The sequence below is a fragment of the Mycetomoellerius zeteki genome, unplaced genomic scaffold, assembly GCF_001594055.1.
Source record: "Mycetomoellerius zeteki isolate Tzet28-1 unplaced genomic scaffold, Tzet1.0 scaffold200, whole genome shotgun sequence".
In the NCBI taxonomy this organism is placed as follows: Eukaryota; Metazoa; Arthropoda; class Insecta; order Hymenoptera; family Formicidae; genus Mycetomoellerius; species Mycetomoellerius zeteki.
Window position 1 is genome coordinate 4733 of NW_017256958.1, and position 19125 is coordinate 23857.

Genomic DNA, 19125 nt, shown 5'->3' on the forward strand with positions numbered 1-19125 from the left:
GCGTATCAATGGTATCGCTGTTTACATAAACAGCGATACCACTGATCGCGTCACCATGCTCAGCCTTCCCCGCGCTATCCCCTCCCTTCCCACCCCGCGCCTACGAATACCCCGCGCCCCGCTCCCCCCTCGGAGGACCTGGGTTAGAACCGCCCTAGTCTTACTACTTATATTCTAGAGACCTTTCTCTATTTACACAAATTTATAAATTTAATATTCCGTATCATTGGAAAACATTGATATATCATACCTTGCAAAAGTGGCATCTTCCCCCTATATAAATATATGAGTATAAAATGTCACCTATAAAAGTAGATGTCACAAGCATTTAAATAATGTAATGCAATATAAACTTGCATATTTTACTTATTTGTAGCCTATATAATCAAGGGTTTAAGCTACAAAAACACATAAATATATGATAAAGCAAATGAAAGAATTACGAAAAATAGTAATTTAGGAAGCATATTGAACACTTTTATTTGTTTAAACAGCATTTTATTAACTTGAAATATTTTGAATTATATAAAGCATCTAAAATTTTAATCCATAAAATCGTTTTAATAACGGGATCGAGCAGGGAAAATTGTGTTTTGTATTTATTGTCATCTTTCCTTAAATGTAAGAGGAATGTGCAATTGCAACTTTTACGCATAGAAAAATATTACAAATTATTATCTGTATCAGCCACATGACTGCTAGGAAACACTGATCAATACCGCATATCATTTGTTCCGTTTTACATTAAGTATCGATCAAGCACAAATCTTAGCTATTAGCATACCAAGTATTATAAAGAGCATATTTCATGATCTACCCCTTTTCATATTCTATTCAATATTTTTTAATGTTAATGACCTTTTTGATAATTGCACTTTTTTTGTCTATTGTCTATTATATATTTCTATGCAGTTAGAATGGCCAATATATGTTTTGTGACAAAAATATAAATAAAGTGGCATCTTCTCCCTTGTGCCATCTCCCCTCGAATTACCTTACTTGACCTTTCATGAATATTTCCAACATTTTTCTTTTAAAGAGGCAAAAAATTTAATATTTATTAATTTTAATTTAGCTGACATAAAATCGTGCACTCTTTCTTTGCGGAAAACTGACAGAAACATGGAGAGTTTTTTAGAAACTGTGTCTGTTGTGAGAATTGCGAGGAGAAAGTGGTACTGGAAACCAGGGTCCGCTGGTGACGGTCGGAATTGTACGCGAGCGATCACGAGGAGTCAAAAGGTGTCGAAAAGAAGAGAGACCGAGCGATATACAATGCGATGTGCTGCTGAGCTTTATTCAAGATCAACTGACAATAGAATTAAGTGATATACGTACCGAGGTACCGAGAGGTAACCTTCGCTTCGCGGGAAAGACAGAAAAGGTTTCGAATGTATATATCGTGTGACATGCAGTAAACAGCTGATCGTCAGAAAAACTATCATGAAATCTGATCGTGTCGGTACCGGTAACAAGCGCGTTTGGAATAGAATAATTGTTGACAGGAATAAACGCTGAAAGTCAATCGATAACGAGCACACATGTTTAATAATATTAATTATATGAATCTGAATATTAACTGAGTTTAGTCTAAACATTCCGCCCGCCTTGGCAACTATATTAGTTGTCAAAAGAACCGAAATAAAATCAAATTAGGCGGGAGTTTACATTATGAATATAGTCACTGTTCGTTTGAATCGGTCGTTATTCTCGGTAGCAAACACAATTTCACAATCGATCTCTTGAGAGTAGAAGTAGCTGTCTTCACCGTAGCGACGCGGATGAGTCCGTCCGAGCCAGGATGTACGTCAATGATGCGTGCGAGAGGCCACTTGGTGGGAGGTCGTTGTTCGTCCTTGACGAGAACTAGAGCTCCGATTTGGTAAAGATTGTGAGCCCGATGCCACTATGAGGGGACCTGAAATTGTGATAAATACTCTGTAGCCCAGCGTCGCCAAAATGACTCTGTCATCTGGCGTAAGAGCTGCCATCGAGTGAGTCTATTTCCTGGTAGACCTTGCAGAGACGGTTCAGGCACGGCAATGAGAGCTGAACCCACGAGAAAATGTCCTGGCGTAAGTGCGGAGATGTCCGAGGGGTCATCCGAGAGAGCCGTTAGGGGGCGAGAGTTGAGGATCGCTTCGATTTGCGCCAAGAACGTTGTCATCTCCTCGTAAGTGAGCAAGGTCTCACCGATGACTCGACGAAGGTAAAACTTAACTGATTTCACTCCTGCTTCCCACTTGCCGCCGAAATGCGGGGCGGAAGGTGGATTGAATTTCCACGTGACACCGTCGGTAGCGAGATGAGCGGAGATGCGAGACCACTCCCGAGACGAGGCCTGAAAGAGTCGTTGTAATTCGGCATCTGCTCCAACGAGATTGGTGCCACAATCGCTCGTGATGGTGGAACAGAGGCCTCTGCGACTCGTGAAGCGTTTATATGCGGCAATAAAGCCCTCGGTAGAGTAGTCGGTCGCTACTTCGAGGTGTATTGCTGAAGTGCTGAAACATGTGAAGATAATGAAGTATCCTTTGTATGTCTTGGCTCCGCGTCCACGGAAAGTCTTGAGCGTTAACGGGCCGGCATAATCGACTCCCGTATGATAGAACGGTCGACATGGAGTTACACGCGATGCCGGTAGCTGTCCCAAGAGTTGTTGACCAGTCGCCGCTCGTTGACGTGTACAAACTAGACATCGACGGATGAATGAGCGTATCGGAAGGAGACCGCCGAGAATCCAGAATTGGCGTCGGATCGATGCGAGCGTGAGTTGCGGACCACCATGAAACGTCTTTCGATGATAATGATCGATGATGAGTTCCGTCAATCGAGAGCTTCGGGGTAGGATTAGCGGATGTTTCTCTGTTCGATCCAGTTGAGAATATTCTAGGCGACCTCGGAGATGAAGCGATTCATCGGTATCGATATACGGAATGAGGCGGAGTAATGGACTTGATTTCGGCAGTGGTTTGTTTGCTTTAATGAGTTGAATTTCCGGAGAAAAGCACGCGTGTTGCGTCAATTTGGTCCAGAAGGCGAGCGCAGAGTCCAATTCGAGCGGAGTTAGAGGATCTTAAGCGGCGCGTGCATTGGTAGTTTTGCGAAAACGTTCGATGGCGCGTCGAACCCATGCGGTGATGCGAAGTAGCTTGGTGAGAGAAGAGTATCGTTTTATAAGGTCCCATGCCTCCGGTTTGGGGCTGATTATGGCGACGGCATAGCTTCGTGCACGTTCCTCTCCTTGTGCGGCCGGACTTAGAGTGCAGGTGGAGGCAGGCCACTAAGTTGAGGCTCCATTGAGGTCCCGACCACCAGAGCCGCTCCTGCTGTAGTCGTTGCGGAGAGATTCCTCGCGATGCCAAGTCGGCGGGATTTTCTTTCCCAGCGATGTGATGCCAACGAGTGTTTGACAGCTCTTGTATGAACGATACCCGATGTTGCACGAATTCCTTCCATCTTGATGGATGGCTCTTGATCCAGGCCAGCGCGACAGTAGAATCGGTCCAGAGATGAGAGGTTGAACGAGTCAGGTCGAGCACGTCGCGAACCTTGCGAATCAATTTCACGAGAGGCACGGCAGCGGATAACTCGAGTCGAGGTATCGTTACGCGTCTGAGAGGAGTTACATTTGTCTTTGCACTGACGAGAGTCACGCGAATGTCACTAGGTGAAACAACACGAATATAAACAATCGCCGCGAGGGCGTGTTGAGAGGCGTCCGAAAATCCGTGAAGTTGCACTTCGAGGGTATCCGAACTCGTACCGCGGTAGCGGCGTATGCTCGTGCATTTGACTGCGAACGTACTGACGTAGCATTCGAAGCTGGTTGCTTAAATGGTATCACGACTCGTTCGATTGATTCCAGTGTTTGCACGCGTCCTACCAGAAACTGTTTTAGCTCACCGAAGGACGGAGATGTAGATTTTGCACCGAGAGTTGTCTCCCATTCCTTCAATGATTCGACGTCGAGTTTACGTACGATCACGAAGACGATCATGTGGTCCCAAGATTTTACTGGACATTCGAGAGTTTCGAGGGCGTCGAGCGCTTCTTTCACATCGCCAAGAAGTTTTTTGATTTCTGTTATACCTGCCGTTTTCAATTTGCGAATCGCGAATAAGGCGGATAATTGCGCGTCGATCTGAACTCGTTTATTATCGTAGCGAGTCACGAGAATTTCCCACGAGCGTTTAAGATTTTCACTAGTGATGGAAATGTTCTTCAAATGTTGCGCTGGCTCACCGGTTAGACTCATTTTTAAGTAATGGAGCTTTTCGACAGCTGAGAGATTGTTGTTTTCCATGACGATGGACTTGAAGAGATCTCGAAAGAGACTCCACTGAGCGTAATCGCCGGAAAACTTCGGTAAGTCGATGCGCGGTAATCGTCGAGAGTGAGATCCTGTCGGCGAATTAGTTGCGTTGGTAACGGTAGCCTCATGCTGCGCTTTGCGATCGAACTGGTCCAGCATATCGAGCAGAAATCCGTGCGCTTCATGGTATTTATCTTCACAGAGAGAGTACACGTTTTCGGTAACGTATGGAAGCTGCTCTACCTCGGCATGCTTGGCTTTAACCAAGTTATCATGATACCCGGTGAATTTCTCCCAATTGGCCTTGAGAGAGCCTATGCGACTTTGGACCGCGCCGCGAGTGATCCGTGCAGCTCCGAGCTTATTGAGATTGTCGATAGAACGAGAGATGAGCCCAAAGAAATCGTTCTGTCGAGCAATGACGTCGGTCACAGTGGTCATTTTCGAGAATGTCGAGACGAACTTGAGATATACACAATTCACAAAGGTTCACTGATTTAATTGTCCACGTGGCAAATCTCACTTGCACGCGCGAACGTAGAGAGTACGCGAAAACCGCGAATATAGTTTGTCTTATGCGACTGAGCGTGAGCGAATCGTATATATTATTAGAGCGAGAGAATCGCGTTAGAGCGAGAGAATCGCGTTAGAGCGAGAGCGGCTCAGCAGGCACCGATATACTAACACCTCTGATAACGAAATTCGCGAACTCCGATTATTCGGCTCGAAGGACCAGCAATGTTGTGAGTATTGCGAGGAGAAAATACCGGAAACCAGGTCCGCTGGTGACGGTCGGAATTATACACGAACAATCACGAGGAGTCAGAAGGTGTTGAAAAGAAGAGAGTCAGAGCGATATATAATGCGATGTGCTGCTGAGCTTTATTCTAGATCAACTGACAACAGAATTAAGCGATATACGTACAGAGGTACCGAGAGGTAACCTTCGCTTCGCGGGAAAGACAGAAAATGTTGCGAATGTATATATCGTGTGACATGAAGTAAACAGCTGATCGTTAGCAAAAACTATCATGAATTCTGACCGTGTCGGTACCGGTAACAAGCGCGTTTTGAACAGAATAATTGTTGACAGGAATAAACGCTGAAAGTAAATCGATAACGAGCACACATGTTTAATAATATTAATTATATGAATCTGAAGATTTACTGAGTTTAGTCTAAACACATTGATATAGCTCTTTGTAAAGAGATGTCTCTTCCCATTAACTTATTACTATATCATCTCATTTTCCATACGTTAGATATATTAAACGTTTAATTTATTAACTGACGAATTTATATCAAAAAATGTTAGATCTAGAGAAGGTATTAACTTCTGCTAATATAGAAATATTATATTAAACGAGATAACTTTGGCAAACGAAAAAGCTAATCGTATGTCCAAACATGAACAAACTTGTACTAGTTTGAGTGAGGAAGAAATTTTTTCTAAATTTAAGAATGCATTTAAGGCTTACACTAAACGTTCAATGGACACACCTCAATATGTTTGTGTATCATGTGAGAGACTTTGTTATAAAAGAAATGTGTCTCAATTTAACAAATTTAAAATACAAATGAATAGCACTCCATTTTAGACTTAATGGTGTATATAAAAATACATGATATTCAACCAGAATATGTCTGTGATTATTGTCAACAAAAATTTCGTGACGGTGTTTTGCCTGCGTATAGTGTTTTAAATAATCTCTTGTTACATAATGTACCCGATAAAATAGCATTTCTTAAACAATACGAAAAAATGCTTATACAAAGAGCTAAGACATTTCAAACTATTGTTAAGATGGGGACCGTTATTAATAAAAAATTGCCCCAGAGGCAAATGGTACAAAAAGTAAAAGGTAGAACATTTCATTTACCACTTCCTCTACAAGAAACATTGAATAAATTGTGTAAAAATACCGATCCGATAAATAAAAATCATGAAATTATTTTAGTTAGAGGTGTTCCGACAAATTCCAAAATTGTTTGGGAAGACATGGTAGATAAAAAAAAATATATAATGATTTAATATGGTTAAAATGTAACAATCCCTTTTATAAATACATCATATTGCCAAATACTACTGATAAATTATATTTGGAGGAATTAAATAATCCAGAGTTTGTAATACAAGACGCAGAAAATGATAAAGAATCTGTTTTGCATGACAATCTCGAATTGCGTCCGAAAATTGAAATGCAAGAAACAGAAAATAACGAAGCAGTCTTAAACGATAAGTATCAAGCTATGTTAACCCAGATTGATGAGAGTGATGATAGTTATTATGATCAATGTACTATTTATCCTTTGTATGAAAAAAAGTCACATAAATGTGATATCGCTTTGTATTAAATGTTAAAAATTCAGACATTGCCTTTGGACAACCGTGAAAAAGATTTAGATCTATTGTGTTTTCCAGACTTGTATCCTTTTGGTACTAATGGACAATATGAAACTAGGCCGGTGAAAATTCATGACCATGAATTTATTAAATGTCGTTCGAAATCTAAACATTCGCAATACAGATTAAATCAACAATACTTATTTTATTTGTTAAATAATGGGAACATTCGTCAATTAAATCATGGTACTTACCATAAATTGAATGTAACTAAATTGCGGGATCGTTCGGGATAGATACGGTTAAAGAATATTTAGAAGCATTGCATAAAGAGATATTAGAATCGGATGTGAATATAATTTTTTCCACTCTAAAAAATACGCCACAATACTGGCGTAGACCAAAAAGTGATTTAGAGTGTATGATACAACATTACGGACCTGCGACATTTTATATAACATTGAGTCCTAGTGAATGGTTATGGAATGACATAGGTGAACATATTCGCTAAGTAAATGGATGGAATGATTCCTCTTTATCCACTAGTGTTCTTATTGGTAGAGATCCAAGGCACCATATCGCAAACAATACTATTAGTAATTCAAAAACCGGTTTCTGATATGTTGGTAGTCAGTATCAGACACAGTGAGTCACTTTTAGATTTAGTTGGTCTTTATTGAGATAGCAATTAGAAAACTAACGTTAAAAAGTTAATCAAATTCAAGAAAAAGAATTTTGAAAATAATTTAAAATCAACGCTAGAAAGACTTCTTCCTGTGTACGAGCGACACTGACTGACTAGACGTGACAACAATTCGACCTTTTATAGCTTGTCGATGATCGGGAGGTAGGCCTTAGGAAGCCCCTCCATATCCGTCTGCATGTTAAGTCCGTGCGTCTGTCTTCTGATGAATATCATTTCCGAAGTCAGTCTCTTCCTGTAATGAGGTTCCTCGTCCAGTATTGTAACGTTGTCTTAATCAAACTCATGGCCCTCTTGTAACAGATGCTCCGTTATGACGTATGCGGGTAGACGTGTTCCATCGGATATGGCTCTTGTGTTCCGTGACTCTTGTTTTTAGCTGTCTACACGTCTGTCCCACGTAACTCGCGTCACAGTCCTTACACGAAATCTTGTAAATTACATTCGACTCATTACTACGCGGCACGGGATCCTTCTGTACCCTAATGAATTCTCACAATTTGTTAATGCTATAAAACGACACACTCATATGATCGCTGTTTAATCTATTAAATTTCTCAATAATGCAACGAACGAAAAGAACCGTGAACCACGAAGGTTGCACCACATCAATACGCTATTCTCCTTAACTACATTCTTCCTATTACTAGCCATAATAACGTTCTTCAACCGATTACTAATGTTCTCAAATATAAAGTTCAATGGATAATCATTCCCTAACAATACCTTAATTATGAAACAAAAGTTACCAAAGTGAAATTTGGGATTCGAAAGCAGAACTACTCAATCAACTAATCCCGTTACTGTACCTATTTTTTGCGAAACAGAGTGCTATGACCAAAAGTTCAAATATCTCCCTGAAAAAGTCGGCTTGTGGTACCAATCAAATTCTATCGTCTTATTGTCCCTAATCACAACATCCAAAAATTTAATCTATCACCCTCCACTTCCATAGTAAACTGAAGCCGTGGATGTTGAGAATTAAAAATCTCAAGAATGGAACTAATCGAATAATCAGGAGCCGCCATGATAATGTCATCAACATATCTATAATAAAAAGGCAACGGGAATCTAATCGAAGACAAAGCTCTACTCTCCAACCTTCGCATAACTAAATCTGCGATGACGGGAGACAACGGGGAGCCCATAGGCGTACCATAATTCTGCTTATAAGTAACACTATCAAAAACAGAGAAAGTAGAATCCAAAACAAAATGAACTGCTTTAATGAATTCCTCTTCCGAAAAAACAGCAATTTCTAGAGATAAAACGCCAATGGTCTTTGATACAGTCCATCGCATAGTCGATGGGAACGTTAGTGAAGAAGTTAACGACATCTAATGACATTAATTGGAATTCTTTACTAAGCCGCCTACCATCAAGTTCCTTAACAAGTTTGAAACTATTTTCAATATGACTATCCGCCTTAGGAATTGTTTTAATGATAATATTATGAAGAAACACTGTCACGAATACAAGGGACTATTTATCGAAGAAACTATTATACGAAAGGGACAATCCTGTTTATGTATCTTCGGAACAGCGCAAGCCCTCGGAAGTATTCCATCATTGCATAACAAACCTTTATATGTGAATTCCGATATATACTTTTTTTCTTTCCAACCAACTTAATAAGGCTCATAAGTTCGTTATTATCCTCCTCGTCGGATCTTTTCTAACAACCTCATACGTATTCTCGTCCTGAAGCATCTCATTTACCTTGGAAATATACATCTGTCTAATGCTACCGTCATACTACCCTTATCCGCACGAGTAAAGACAACCCTATCATTCACATCTCTTAAAAAAGTCCTAGTGTCTTTCGCTAGTTGCAACAACCTCCTATCTATTTCCGTACGATGTAAGGGACAAGAAGCTAAGTTATTCAAAACCGGAAGTGAATGGTTCGAGATCGCGATCCGTTCATCAATAGGTAATTTGTAAATATTACTTTCGATACATTTAATAAGGTCGATCGTTAACTCTAATCTATTGTTCGAAGGTAAGGCAAAGTTATCTCCCAATTGTAAAAAGTTCTGTACGTTGAGAGGTATGGAAACAGTTGACAGATTCAACCAGCCATTCCCTGGTGAGGAAAACGATGGAGGAGGAATCAATGGGAAAAAAGGCTGAGGATCAATCTGTATCTCTCTAACTATCCCACCAGTAGAATTCTGTACCTTAGGGTACAACGACAATCTAACATTCCCATTCGCCACTCCATCACTGCAATGGACAGCATCGATAGTGGGCACCGTCTCTTGATAATAACGAATAGGCCTAATATTTTTGATATTATTATTAAGTAGTTCTTCCCTCTGTTTTATCAATAGCCAGCAACACTTCGTATCTATTCTACTCCTTTCGCGTAAGAAAAAAAGATATGACGATTTCGCTTGCTTATTAAAGAAGGAATCGCAAATGTGAGTAGGGTGATGGTGGGAAATAACACGTGCAAGTCGAACAAGTTGTACACGAGTGAAGTCTATCCTCCTATAAGTATCATTCAGTTCCAGCTTCATAATGCTCACAACCCACTGTTGTCTAATACGGTCAAATTTTTTGACTGAGTTGTTCCCAAAAAATTCCAAATTGAAACTATGTAGCCGATGCAAGTGAGGTGGGACAATATTGTTTGCGATACAGTATCTTATGAATTTAACATGTAAAAGACTTTTAGTTAAGGGGTTACGCCACCTTGGAGGCTTCAAAAAAATTCGATTTTTTTTTGCCTTAAATGATAGTTTATAGTCTTAAAAATAAAGTTCTAATAGTTAAAATTAAAAATTCATGTTTTTTTATCAAGTTTCGAGCCAGTTTAGTGAAGCGTGTCTGTAGTGCCGACGAGCGGTTCGGAGCAATTCGGAATATTTGAACTTGTAAGGTAAAAAGAATTAGGTCGATGACGCTCGAAAATCATCCAAAACAAGCAGAAAAGAAAACGATAAGGCCAACATTGATGTAGAAGAACAGTTGTATAATCCAGGCATTGCAGACTAAAGATAAATTTAATATTTTGCTACTAAACACACGAAATATCGCAAAGCAAAACTTCAAACGCGTTTATCTCGAAACTACATTTTCAAAGTTGGCGTTGTGCAGATCTCAGAAACTGTTCATCCGATTTATTTGAAATTTACACAGAATCTTCTTTTTGGTATAATCTAAAGAAATACATACGGATTTTGCGATATGTTAAAAAATTTTTTTTATAACATTTTTTTAACGAATTTTTAGCCAAAAATACATATACTTTTTTTTCAAAGGTTCGCCATTTTCGTAAAAATCAATATTTCGAAATATCCGTATGTATTTCTTTAGTACCTATTATGTAGAAAATAAAACTTTCTTCCTTTTTGTTCTAGGTTCAACCGAAAGTTAGATCCCCGCAACGCCGATTTGACAGTCGCAGCAAAACGATGTTCAATATAATGGCTGTAATGTCGCCATTTTTTATTAAAAAAGAGATAAAAAATATATAATTTTATAGCTAAAGACTTGGTCTATAAAAGCATTAAAACAAATTTTTCATCACTTTCATTGTTTTCCTTAAAAAAATTCCCAAAGTTACCTATGATTTTTAGGCGGTCAAGGTGGCGCAACCCCTTAAACTTAATAATACGTGACTTAATCCAAGACTTTAATAATCTAACTGTTTCCGCTCCAAAAGCGGAATAAACAAATTGAAAAAAGGAAGAATATTGAGATGGACGCATATTTACAGCCTGCGTAAAACAATTTTATATAACAAATGAAACTAACTAAGACTCCTTATAAATCAAAAGAACTAAGAAAGAACATGGGCAATTAGTTTGATTTGTTATATTTATTAATTAAGAAACAATTACTGCTAATAATTAAGCTACCTACCTTAGCGAAAATCGCAAGAAAACACACAATTTCTTTTATTTCTCTGTCAAACACAAATAAACGCAATCGTATGTTGTTTTGCACCTTCATGGCGTCGCTGGTCGATTATTCCTTCAACAGTTAGAGATTCATAACATTATCTCAGATAGATAAGCGAAGATAAAAAATATTCGCTTTGCCTAGGATGTTCGCTTTTTGCCCGGGCTTTCCCTATATTTTTTTTTAGTAAAGAATTCCAATTAATGTCATTGGATGTCGTTAGCCTCTTCACTAACGTTCCCATCGACTATGCGATGGACTGTATCAAAGACCATTGGAGCTTTATCTCTATTGCTGTTTTTTCGGAAGAGGAATTCATTAAAGCAGTTCATTTTGTTTTGGATTCTACTTTCTCTATCTTTGATAGTGTTACTTATAAGCAGAATTATGGTACGCCTATGGGCTCCCTGTTGTTTCCCGTCATCGCGGATTTAGTTATGCGAAAGTTGGAAAGTAGAGCTTTGTCTTCGATTAGATTCCCGTTGCCTTTTTATTATAGATATGTTGATGACATTATCATGGCGGCTCCTGATTATTCGGTTAGTTCCATTCTTGAGATTTTTAATTCTCAGCATCCACGGCTTCAGTTTACTATGGAAGTGGGGGGTGATAGATTAAATGTTTGGATGTTGTAGTGATTAGGGATACTGGACGAGGAACCTCACTACAGGAAGAGACTGATTTCGGAAATGATATTCATCAGGAAACAAACGCACGGACTTAACATGCAGACGGATATGGAGGGGCTTTCCAAGGCCTACCTCCCGATCATCGACGAGCTATAAAAGGTCGAATTGTTGTCACGTCTAGTCAGTCAGTGTTGCTCGTACACAGGAAGAAGTCTTTCTAGCGCGTCGATTTTAAATTATTTTCAAAATTCTTTTTCTTGAATTTGATTAACTTTTTAACGTTAGTTTTCTAATTGTTATCTCAATAAAGACCAACTAAATCTAAAAGTGACTCACTGTGTCTGTTACTGACTGGCCAACATATCAGAAACCGGTTTTTGAATTACTAATAGTATTGTTTGCGATATGGTGCCTTGTGACCATGGTGAGCTTCCTAACTTTCGGGATAATCAATTATAATTTAAAAATATAAATTTTCTAACACATTAGTTTTTCATCTTCTCTATTTCGAGATTTCCAAAAATTTCTTTTCTTTTTTCTTTATTTCATTCCTATCTGGGTTTAATTCTGGCATTTCTATTCTCGATACGGGGGAGCTCACCATGACAAGTTAATATTTGTTACATTTTATATATGTGAGTTTATGTTGTCTCTGAAGAAGACTCAAAAATGAGTCGAAACCTGTAAGCGTGTTTAGTAAAATAAAGAAGTTTTACGCTTTATAATCGTATTATTTGCGCAACGTCTTCCGCGCTTGATTCCTATTGCCCATATTCTTTCTTAGTTCTTTTGATTTATAAGGAGTCTTAGTTAGATTTGTTACTCAAAATATATATAAATAAAATGTTAAATAGCAAAGAGCACACTCAAAGATACATATAAAAATTAAAATGGAGAGTTCACTTCCGATGACTTTGACCCTACCACGCATTACGAAGGTCATCACACCGAACAACCTTCGGAAGGTTGTAGCAGTCACCATCACGCGTTACGAAGCTATCTTAAAAAATTAAAATGACCCTGACTCATATTGTCAAGGTCACGACTCTGTGTGACCATCGGACACTTTCAGCAGGTGAGGGTGAGAGAGGACGAAAGAGGCTGAGAGAAGACGAAAGAGAATGAGACAGGAAAATAGAGGGTTGGTTGCAGGTGGGGGTGGTGGGGGGAGGAGCGGTGGTGGGAGGGGGTGGAGTTGGTCGAAGTTGGGGAGGTGTGAGTGAAAGGTGAGAGAGGTGCATGTGGCTGCGGATAGAGAAGAAGAAGAAGAAGAAGAAGAAGAAGAAGAAGAAGAAGAAGAAGACGTTACTTCATTTTTCATGAATATCATTACTTTTCGACAGCCTGTATGTCCAGAACGGCTTCACCGACTTTTATTTTTTTTTTGGCGCAAATTACTCGTGGCGATGCCGCCTTTCAGGGTGTGTTATGTGCTATTTAAAATTTTTTATATTTTAGTAGTTCTGTACCCCCTAAAAATGGACTTTCGTGGCTCGGGATAAGAGACTTGTAGTGTCTTTCATTTTCATTTTCATTAATCCTAAAGTAGTTAGGATAGTTGAACATGGCCGGAGACACTATCGCGTCTCCTGATAACGAAGTGTATAGAACTCACGACGTCGAACTTTCTGGAAGCTCAGCATGACACTTCCAGCACAGTCCACATTGCCAAAGCTACTGATCCTTTTGAGAAAACAGACTAATTAGATCGAGGGTTTATCTGATCAGTTCGAGCGATACATTCGCTGCCAGCGTCGGTCGACGTTCTGTACTTGGAATCGAGGAATTACGCTGGACAACCAGAATCGGTATTTTTTCTTGCTCATCATCAAGGACAACGAGTCCGCGATGCGATATTGTCTTTTTTCTCACTGCGCAAACGCGACACAACACTGCCATCACGACATCACAACGACGACTGCATTACACAATCGATAAGCGTATCTTGTGTCGTCAGGTTAGATTGTAAGTATAAGCGCGATGGAAGTATTAGACCTTTTGAAACATCAACGAGCGACACTCAAGGGTCGTGTGTGTGTAACTAGATTTTAAACGCTTCTAGAGAACTACGCGGATAACGTCGAAAATAGTTTAGCATTACAATCGTGATTAAAAAACACAATGCACTGTGGCGCGAATATGACACGTTACAAACAAAAATTGACGTGGTCCTCTCCGAGCCAGAAATTCAGGAACTTGCGCAATCTAGAAGAGAGAGGTCGAGTACCTCCGCCAACAGTCAGGTTAATAATGCGACTCCGTAACGAGGATATAGATCAGACGCTAGCGCGACTGCCCGTAATTGCTCTGCCAACCTTCAGTGGAAATTACAAACAGTAGGAACAGTTCTTCAACATATTTAACTTTAGTTCACAATAATTCTAAGTTAGCCGCAGTCCAAAAATTCCATTATTTAAGATCCGCAATGTCAGATGCTGCCGTTAAAACGATTGATTCAATACGAACCACAGATGAAAACTACCCTATTGTCTAAGAATTGTTGGTTCAACGGTTTCAGAATACGCGTTTAATTATTAATCATCACGTTTGTGAATTATTTAACCTATTTCCAATAACGAAAGAATCGGCAGAGTCATTACGTAAATTACTAGACAACCTTAAAAAACACTTACCAATGTTGCAACAATCAAAGGAACTTACTGATAAATGGGATACACTTATTATTTATTTAGTTACTAGCATGTTAGATCCTGCGACAAAAGGGAAATAGAATTTAAAGGTAATTCAGGAAAAGGCTTTTACTATTAATCAGTTATTTGAATTTCTTAAAGATGCGAATATTTCAACGCACGTTATCCGATACACATGAAGACTACTTTTACAAAAGTTTTCGCCCAGAAATCTAATCATGTAAGTACAAACTAAGAATACGTGCTTCTCGAATAAAACTTAAGCGTCCAACCTAATTAATAGTAGTTTTAATTTTTCTTCGAGGATATTCTTATTGAAGGTCTTCTTATTCTAATCCAAGTAATGGCAGCTTCAATTTTCTGTTAAAAATTATTACTCCTAAAAAAAACTAATGTATCAAATGAAAAATTAAAATACAGATACTACAGTCTCAACCTTTAAACTGTAACGTCGGTCTCACAAACCGCTATTAAAACTTTACTTGTCAATAATTTCTTTGACATTTGTTAGACGCGCTTTAAACTCATAGTACCTTCGTATATTATCTGTTCCCACCAAGCATTGCAGTGGTTCCGTTGTCTTTCGTTGCGAACAAAAACTATAACATGGGATAGTTGTAAAATTATAGTGGCCCCACAGACCGGAAATACCATTTACGTTACTTTTCCGCAATATTGATCATATATGTATTTCTTCATCTACGTCTTATTTACAAGTTTTAATTCTTATTTACTGGTGTGCTTATAATTTGTGGTTACATTTTATTATTATATTTTGAGGTTAAGATGTTTTTTAACCCCAAACTTCTTTTATTAACAGCATGAAAATTCGACAATTGCCCCCAAAAAATTATAAAGAACTTGATGTGGTAAAAGATACGTTAATATCAGTAAATAAGCCACAGACAAGCACCCATAATGTACGAACTGATATCCTCGAAAAAAGACAAATGTGCACGTTATGTGATTATAAATTAAAGCGTAAAACATCATATAAATGCACGAAGTGTGAGATTGTTTACAGTGCTCGCCAAAGGTGTGCATACATTGTTTGACTAGTATGCCAAATATCTTTAAAAGTTCAGAGAGTCTTTTTTAAATATTTTGCATAAGAAAGATTTGTAAGAAAAATTATTTTCTTCTTTATTCAAATTTAAATTTAAGTTCTATGTTTACTATCGTTGAAATATATTTTATTTCTTTCATATATGAAATCTTTTTGCTAATTTTCATATTAAAATATTTTTCTCCCACTTCCCTATCTACAAGTATTCATAATAGTTGAAGACATACATTTTATTATTATAAGGAACTTATAAAATTAGTACGATAAGCACGGAAGCACAATAGCGGTCTGTCAGACCGGCGCGAGTGTTACTAATAATGTAATTTTTTCGAGCGTTACAGTGTAAAGGTTAACTCGTAACTACCTGACTTTTCGCGCGGGATAGCTCGTCGGAATTATTACGATCGGTCGGAAAACGAAAAGAAGTTCATAGCGAAGAGAGAAAAGATAGCAATAAGAACAAAATATGTGTGTGTATGAAATAGGAATGAAGTATTTATTGTATATTGAAATCTGTTACAATGCGAGCTTGTCGAAAGCGCGTTGGCTTGTGCATGCGTATACGTGAGTGTATGGCTTTCCTTTTAGGAGACACGGGGTCTTAAAGTTTGCAACGACCACGACTATGACCACAGTATTTTCCGTTCTACTAGCTTGCAGGCTCTGCGGGTGAAATCTTAAGTGGAACGAGTTTTGTGTGTGAATAGTCTGTAACATGGATGCCATTGAGGTAATCGTACTGTGCTGTAAAAAATATAAATCTGAAGACTCATCGAGTTCTGATGACGAATGGGAAGTAGTATTTATCTCTTTCCGGATCATATAAAGAGATTTTTTCGATGTTGAAAACTTAATAATACCGGAAACAAAATAAAATGTCTGTGTAAAATGACGCACAACGATAGCAGATGACGAAACGACCAGGCCGACCCACCTACAAACCATGGGCGTCGTGAACTCGATCGTGATTAATGACGTCATTTATGATGTTTGATCGCGACCACAACAATCGCAGTCGTTATGTAGAACGGTTTGCGGGCGCTGCAAGCGTTGCGGGCGTTAAGTGGAACGCACCCTGAGTCGACACACTTGACACAAATCGACACATGTTGCTTTCCATTTACAATTTTATTCAAACTCAATCGACACACTTCGCCTCTGCTCGGGAGGAGAGTTAGAGTGTGTTTCGAGTCTGTTCAAGTGTGATTTTGATGAATTAAATGATATTAGAACGTATCCGCAAACCAATTTCCATCATTTTATTCTGTTTTCAATATCTGGAGACACGGTAGTGTCTCGACGCTAAGCCAAACGCAACGTACAAAATTAGTCGACGAATGTTAATAAAAAATTATAATGGCAAGTATTATGGCACTTTTAATATATAATTTATATTAAGAATAAATAAGAAAATAATTTTATATTAAGATTTTTTAACTTTTGATATATAATTTATTGAGGTTAACTTTTCTTATTAATTTGTATAGGATTTCGATTCTAATTTCATTTGTGCCAATTGTGACGGTATTTTTATTGATACATAGGTGTTTAGGAATCATAAGTGTGAACCGCTTAACAAGGTTGGAAAAGATGAACGTAAGTATACTCTCTGAATCTTCCCTTAATCTTAAATTTTTTAGAGTTGAATAACTTTGACTTTTTAAAAAGTGATTAGAAATCATTCTTATATATATAAAAAATTAATTGTAAATATTTATGTATGTAAATATCGTGTATATATATATATATATACATACATATACATACGTATATTTATCTTTGTTATGAATATATTTGCTTTTCTTTTAGAGGACATACTCGACATAAACATCATTCTATGGCTGCATTCAGCGAAGAAAGCAACTTAGTGAGCGCTTTGTGCTGCGCTGCCAACAGCTTATGATTTCTGCTGAACGGACTTTTCTTCTACTGTATCATATGTATAACTTATATATCATATTATAACTTATATAATAATATATAAATATATAATAAGTATATAAGTATATAAGTATATATTTGTCACGCTTTTCTCCGGCGTCGATTAGGTACGGAGCGCGCGCGGGAGCGCATTCCGGGGAACGGCGGATCAATCGGATCAGAGGGCCGACGACGGCCCTCCTGCGAGAGGGTACCTCACGCGGTCGAGCGAGAATCGAGAGCCGCGACAAAGTTGGGTGCCAGACGTGCTTCCAAGCAATGTCGATTTCGCGAACGGGAACGCAAACCACACGGAAACCGCGAAACTCCGGGAGCACCAAGAATCACCAAAAACCGAGAGCCGTTTCTCGCTCGCGTGAGGGCTGGCTAGCTCTACCTAACGGCAGAGGGGGGGAGTACGGGTAAGGCCCGGTTAACAGGAGTATGGACGGGATCTTCGAGGGCAGGGCGTTAACACAACTATCTCCACTAAGTAAATAATAAGCGTGTTTACTAGGCAGAAGCGAAGGACAGTACAATAACTGAAAGCATCGAGATAGCGGAAGAAAAAGATTATCGTTAGACAGAGAAGATTGACTCTAATGCAGCGGAACGATAGTTGCGCTATTGAACCGATCCGGCCATGCGGTCGGGCAGGCACGATAGCCGCGGAGAGAGCGATAGCGAGCGGCTAACTTAGTAAGCAAATTAAACAGGCCGACTCGATGTCGGGATCTCGCGAATCGTCATGCACGCTCATGCACGCCGCTGAGCCGAAGATTCCGTTGCGGGGCTCGGCGGAAAGTTTTAAGAGTAAGCCCTCTTCTCGGACGGCGTACCCGCACGTCGACGCGACGCTCTAGTTCATAACCTTGAGGACAGACACAGAGTAACGGTAACCAATCTAACATGCGCGTGCCCGTCCACGCACACACACCCACCGGTAATACGCGCGCGGAAAATGCCCGCGACCGCCGAGCTCGCGCTTGCGATATCTAACGCGATAGCTCTTCCGCCTCGCCAAGGTCGCGATCTCCAGGAGGCTCGTCCTCGTGGCTCGACTTTATCCCCGATAGCCTCATGCACGCGGGTCCGAGAGCCTCTCACACTTGGCGCCGGCCACGCCGTACCCGTAACACAAAGAAGGCGCCGCTTATAGCGGCCACCGCACCAACGCGAAATTCGCGTGCCGACAACAGAACGCGAGGATGATCCTCCGCCCCGTTGCATGCGACTTTACAGTACCCGGTATCCGCCCAAGGGGCAACCTCACCGATAGCCAGATCCTTCGACGATCCTTTCTCTCGGGGCCTCTCGCTCGTCCTTCTCCAAATTTTTCCGGGCCGGGTCGTGCATTCGGTCGAGTCGCTCGAAGCGGAAGAGGACGAGCAGGATCGCGATCGATGCGCCATCAATTCGCGAGCTCCCCCCTACGGGGTTGCGCAGCCGCGTCGCGCATTGACGCGACCAATTAGCGGGCTAGCGGTCCTTCGCGCGCAAAGACGTGCGTGGCGACTTGCTACGGGGCGCCTTGTGACCCCGAAAACCCTCGCGGGCGGGCCTCCCTTGCTGGTCGTCCCCGGTCGCC

General features: G+C 39.8%; 1 long non-coding RNA gene across 1 annotated transcript in view; it reads left to right on the forward strand.

The window, feature by feature from the left end:
- The first annotated feature begins 17114 nt into the window (after nucleotides 1–17114).
- LOC108722355 (uncharacterized) overlaps nucleotides 17115–19125 on the forward strand; it is a 5704-nt gene continuing 3693 nt past the window's right edge. The window contains exon 1 of the long non-coding RNA XR_001936607.1: nucleotides 17115–17213. This is a non-coding gene — a long non-coding RNA (uncharacterized lncRNA). The remainder of the gene's footprint in view (nucleotides 17214–19125) is intronic.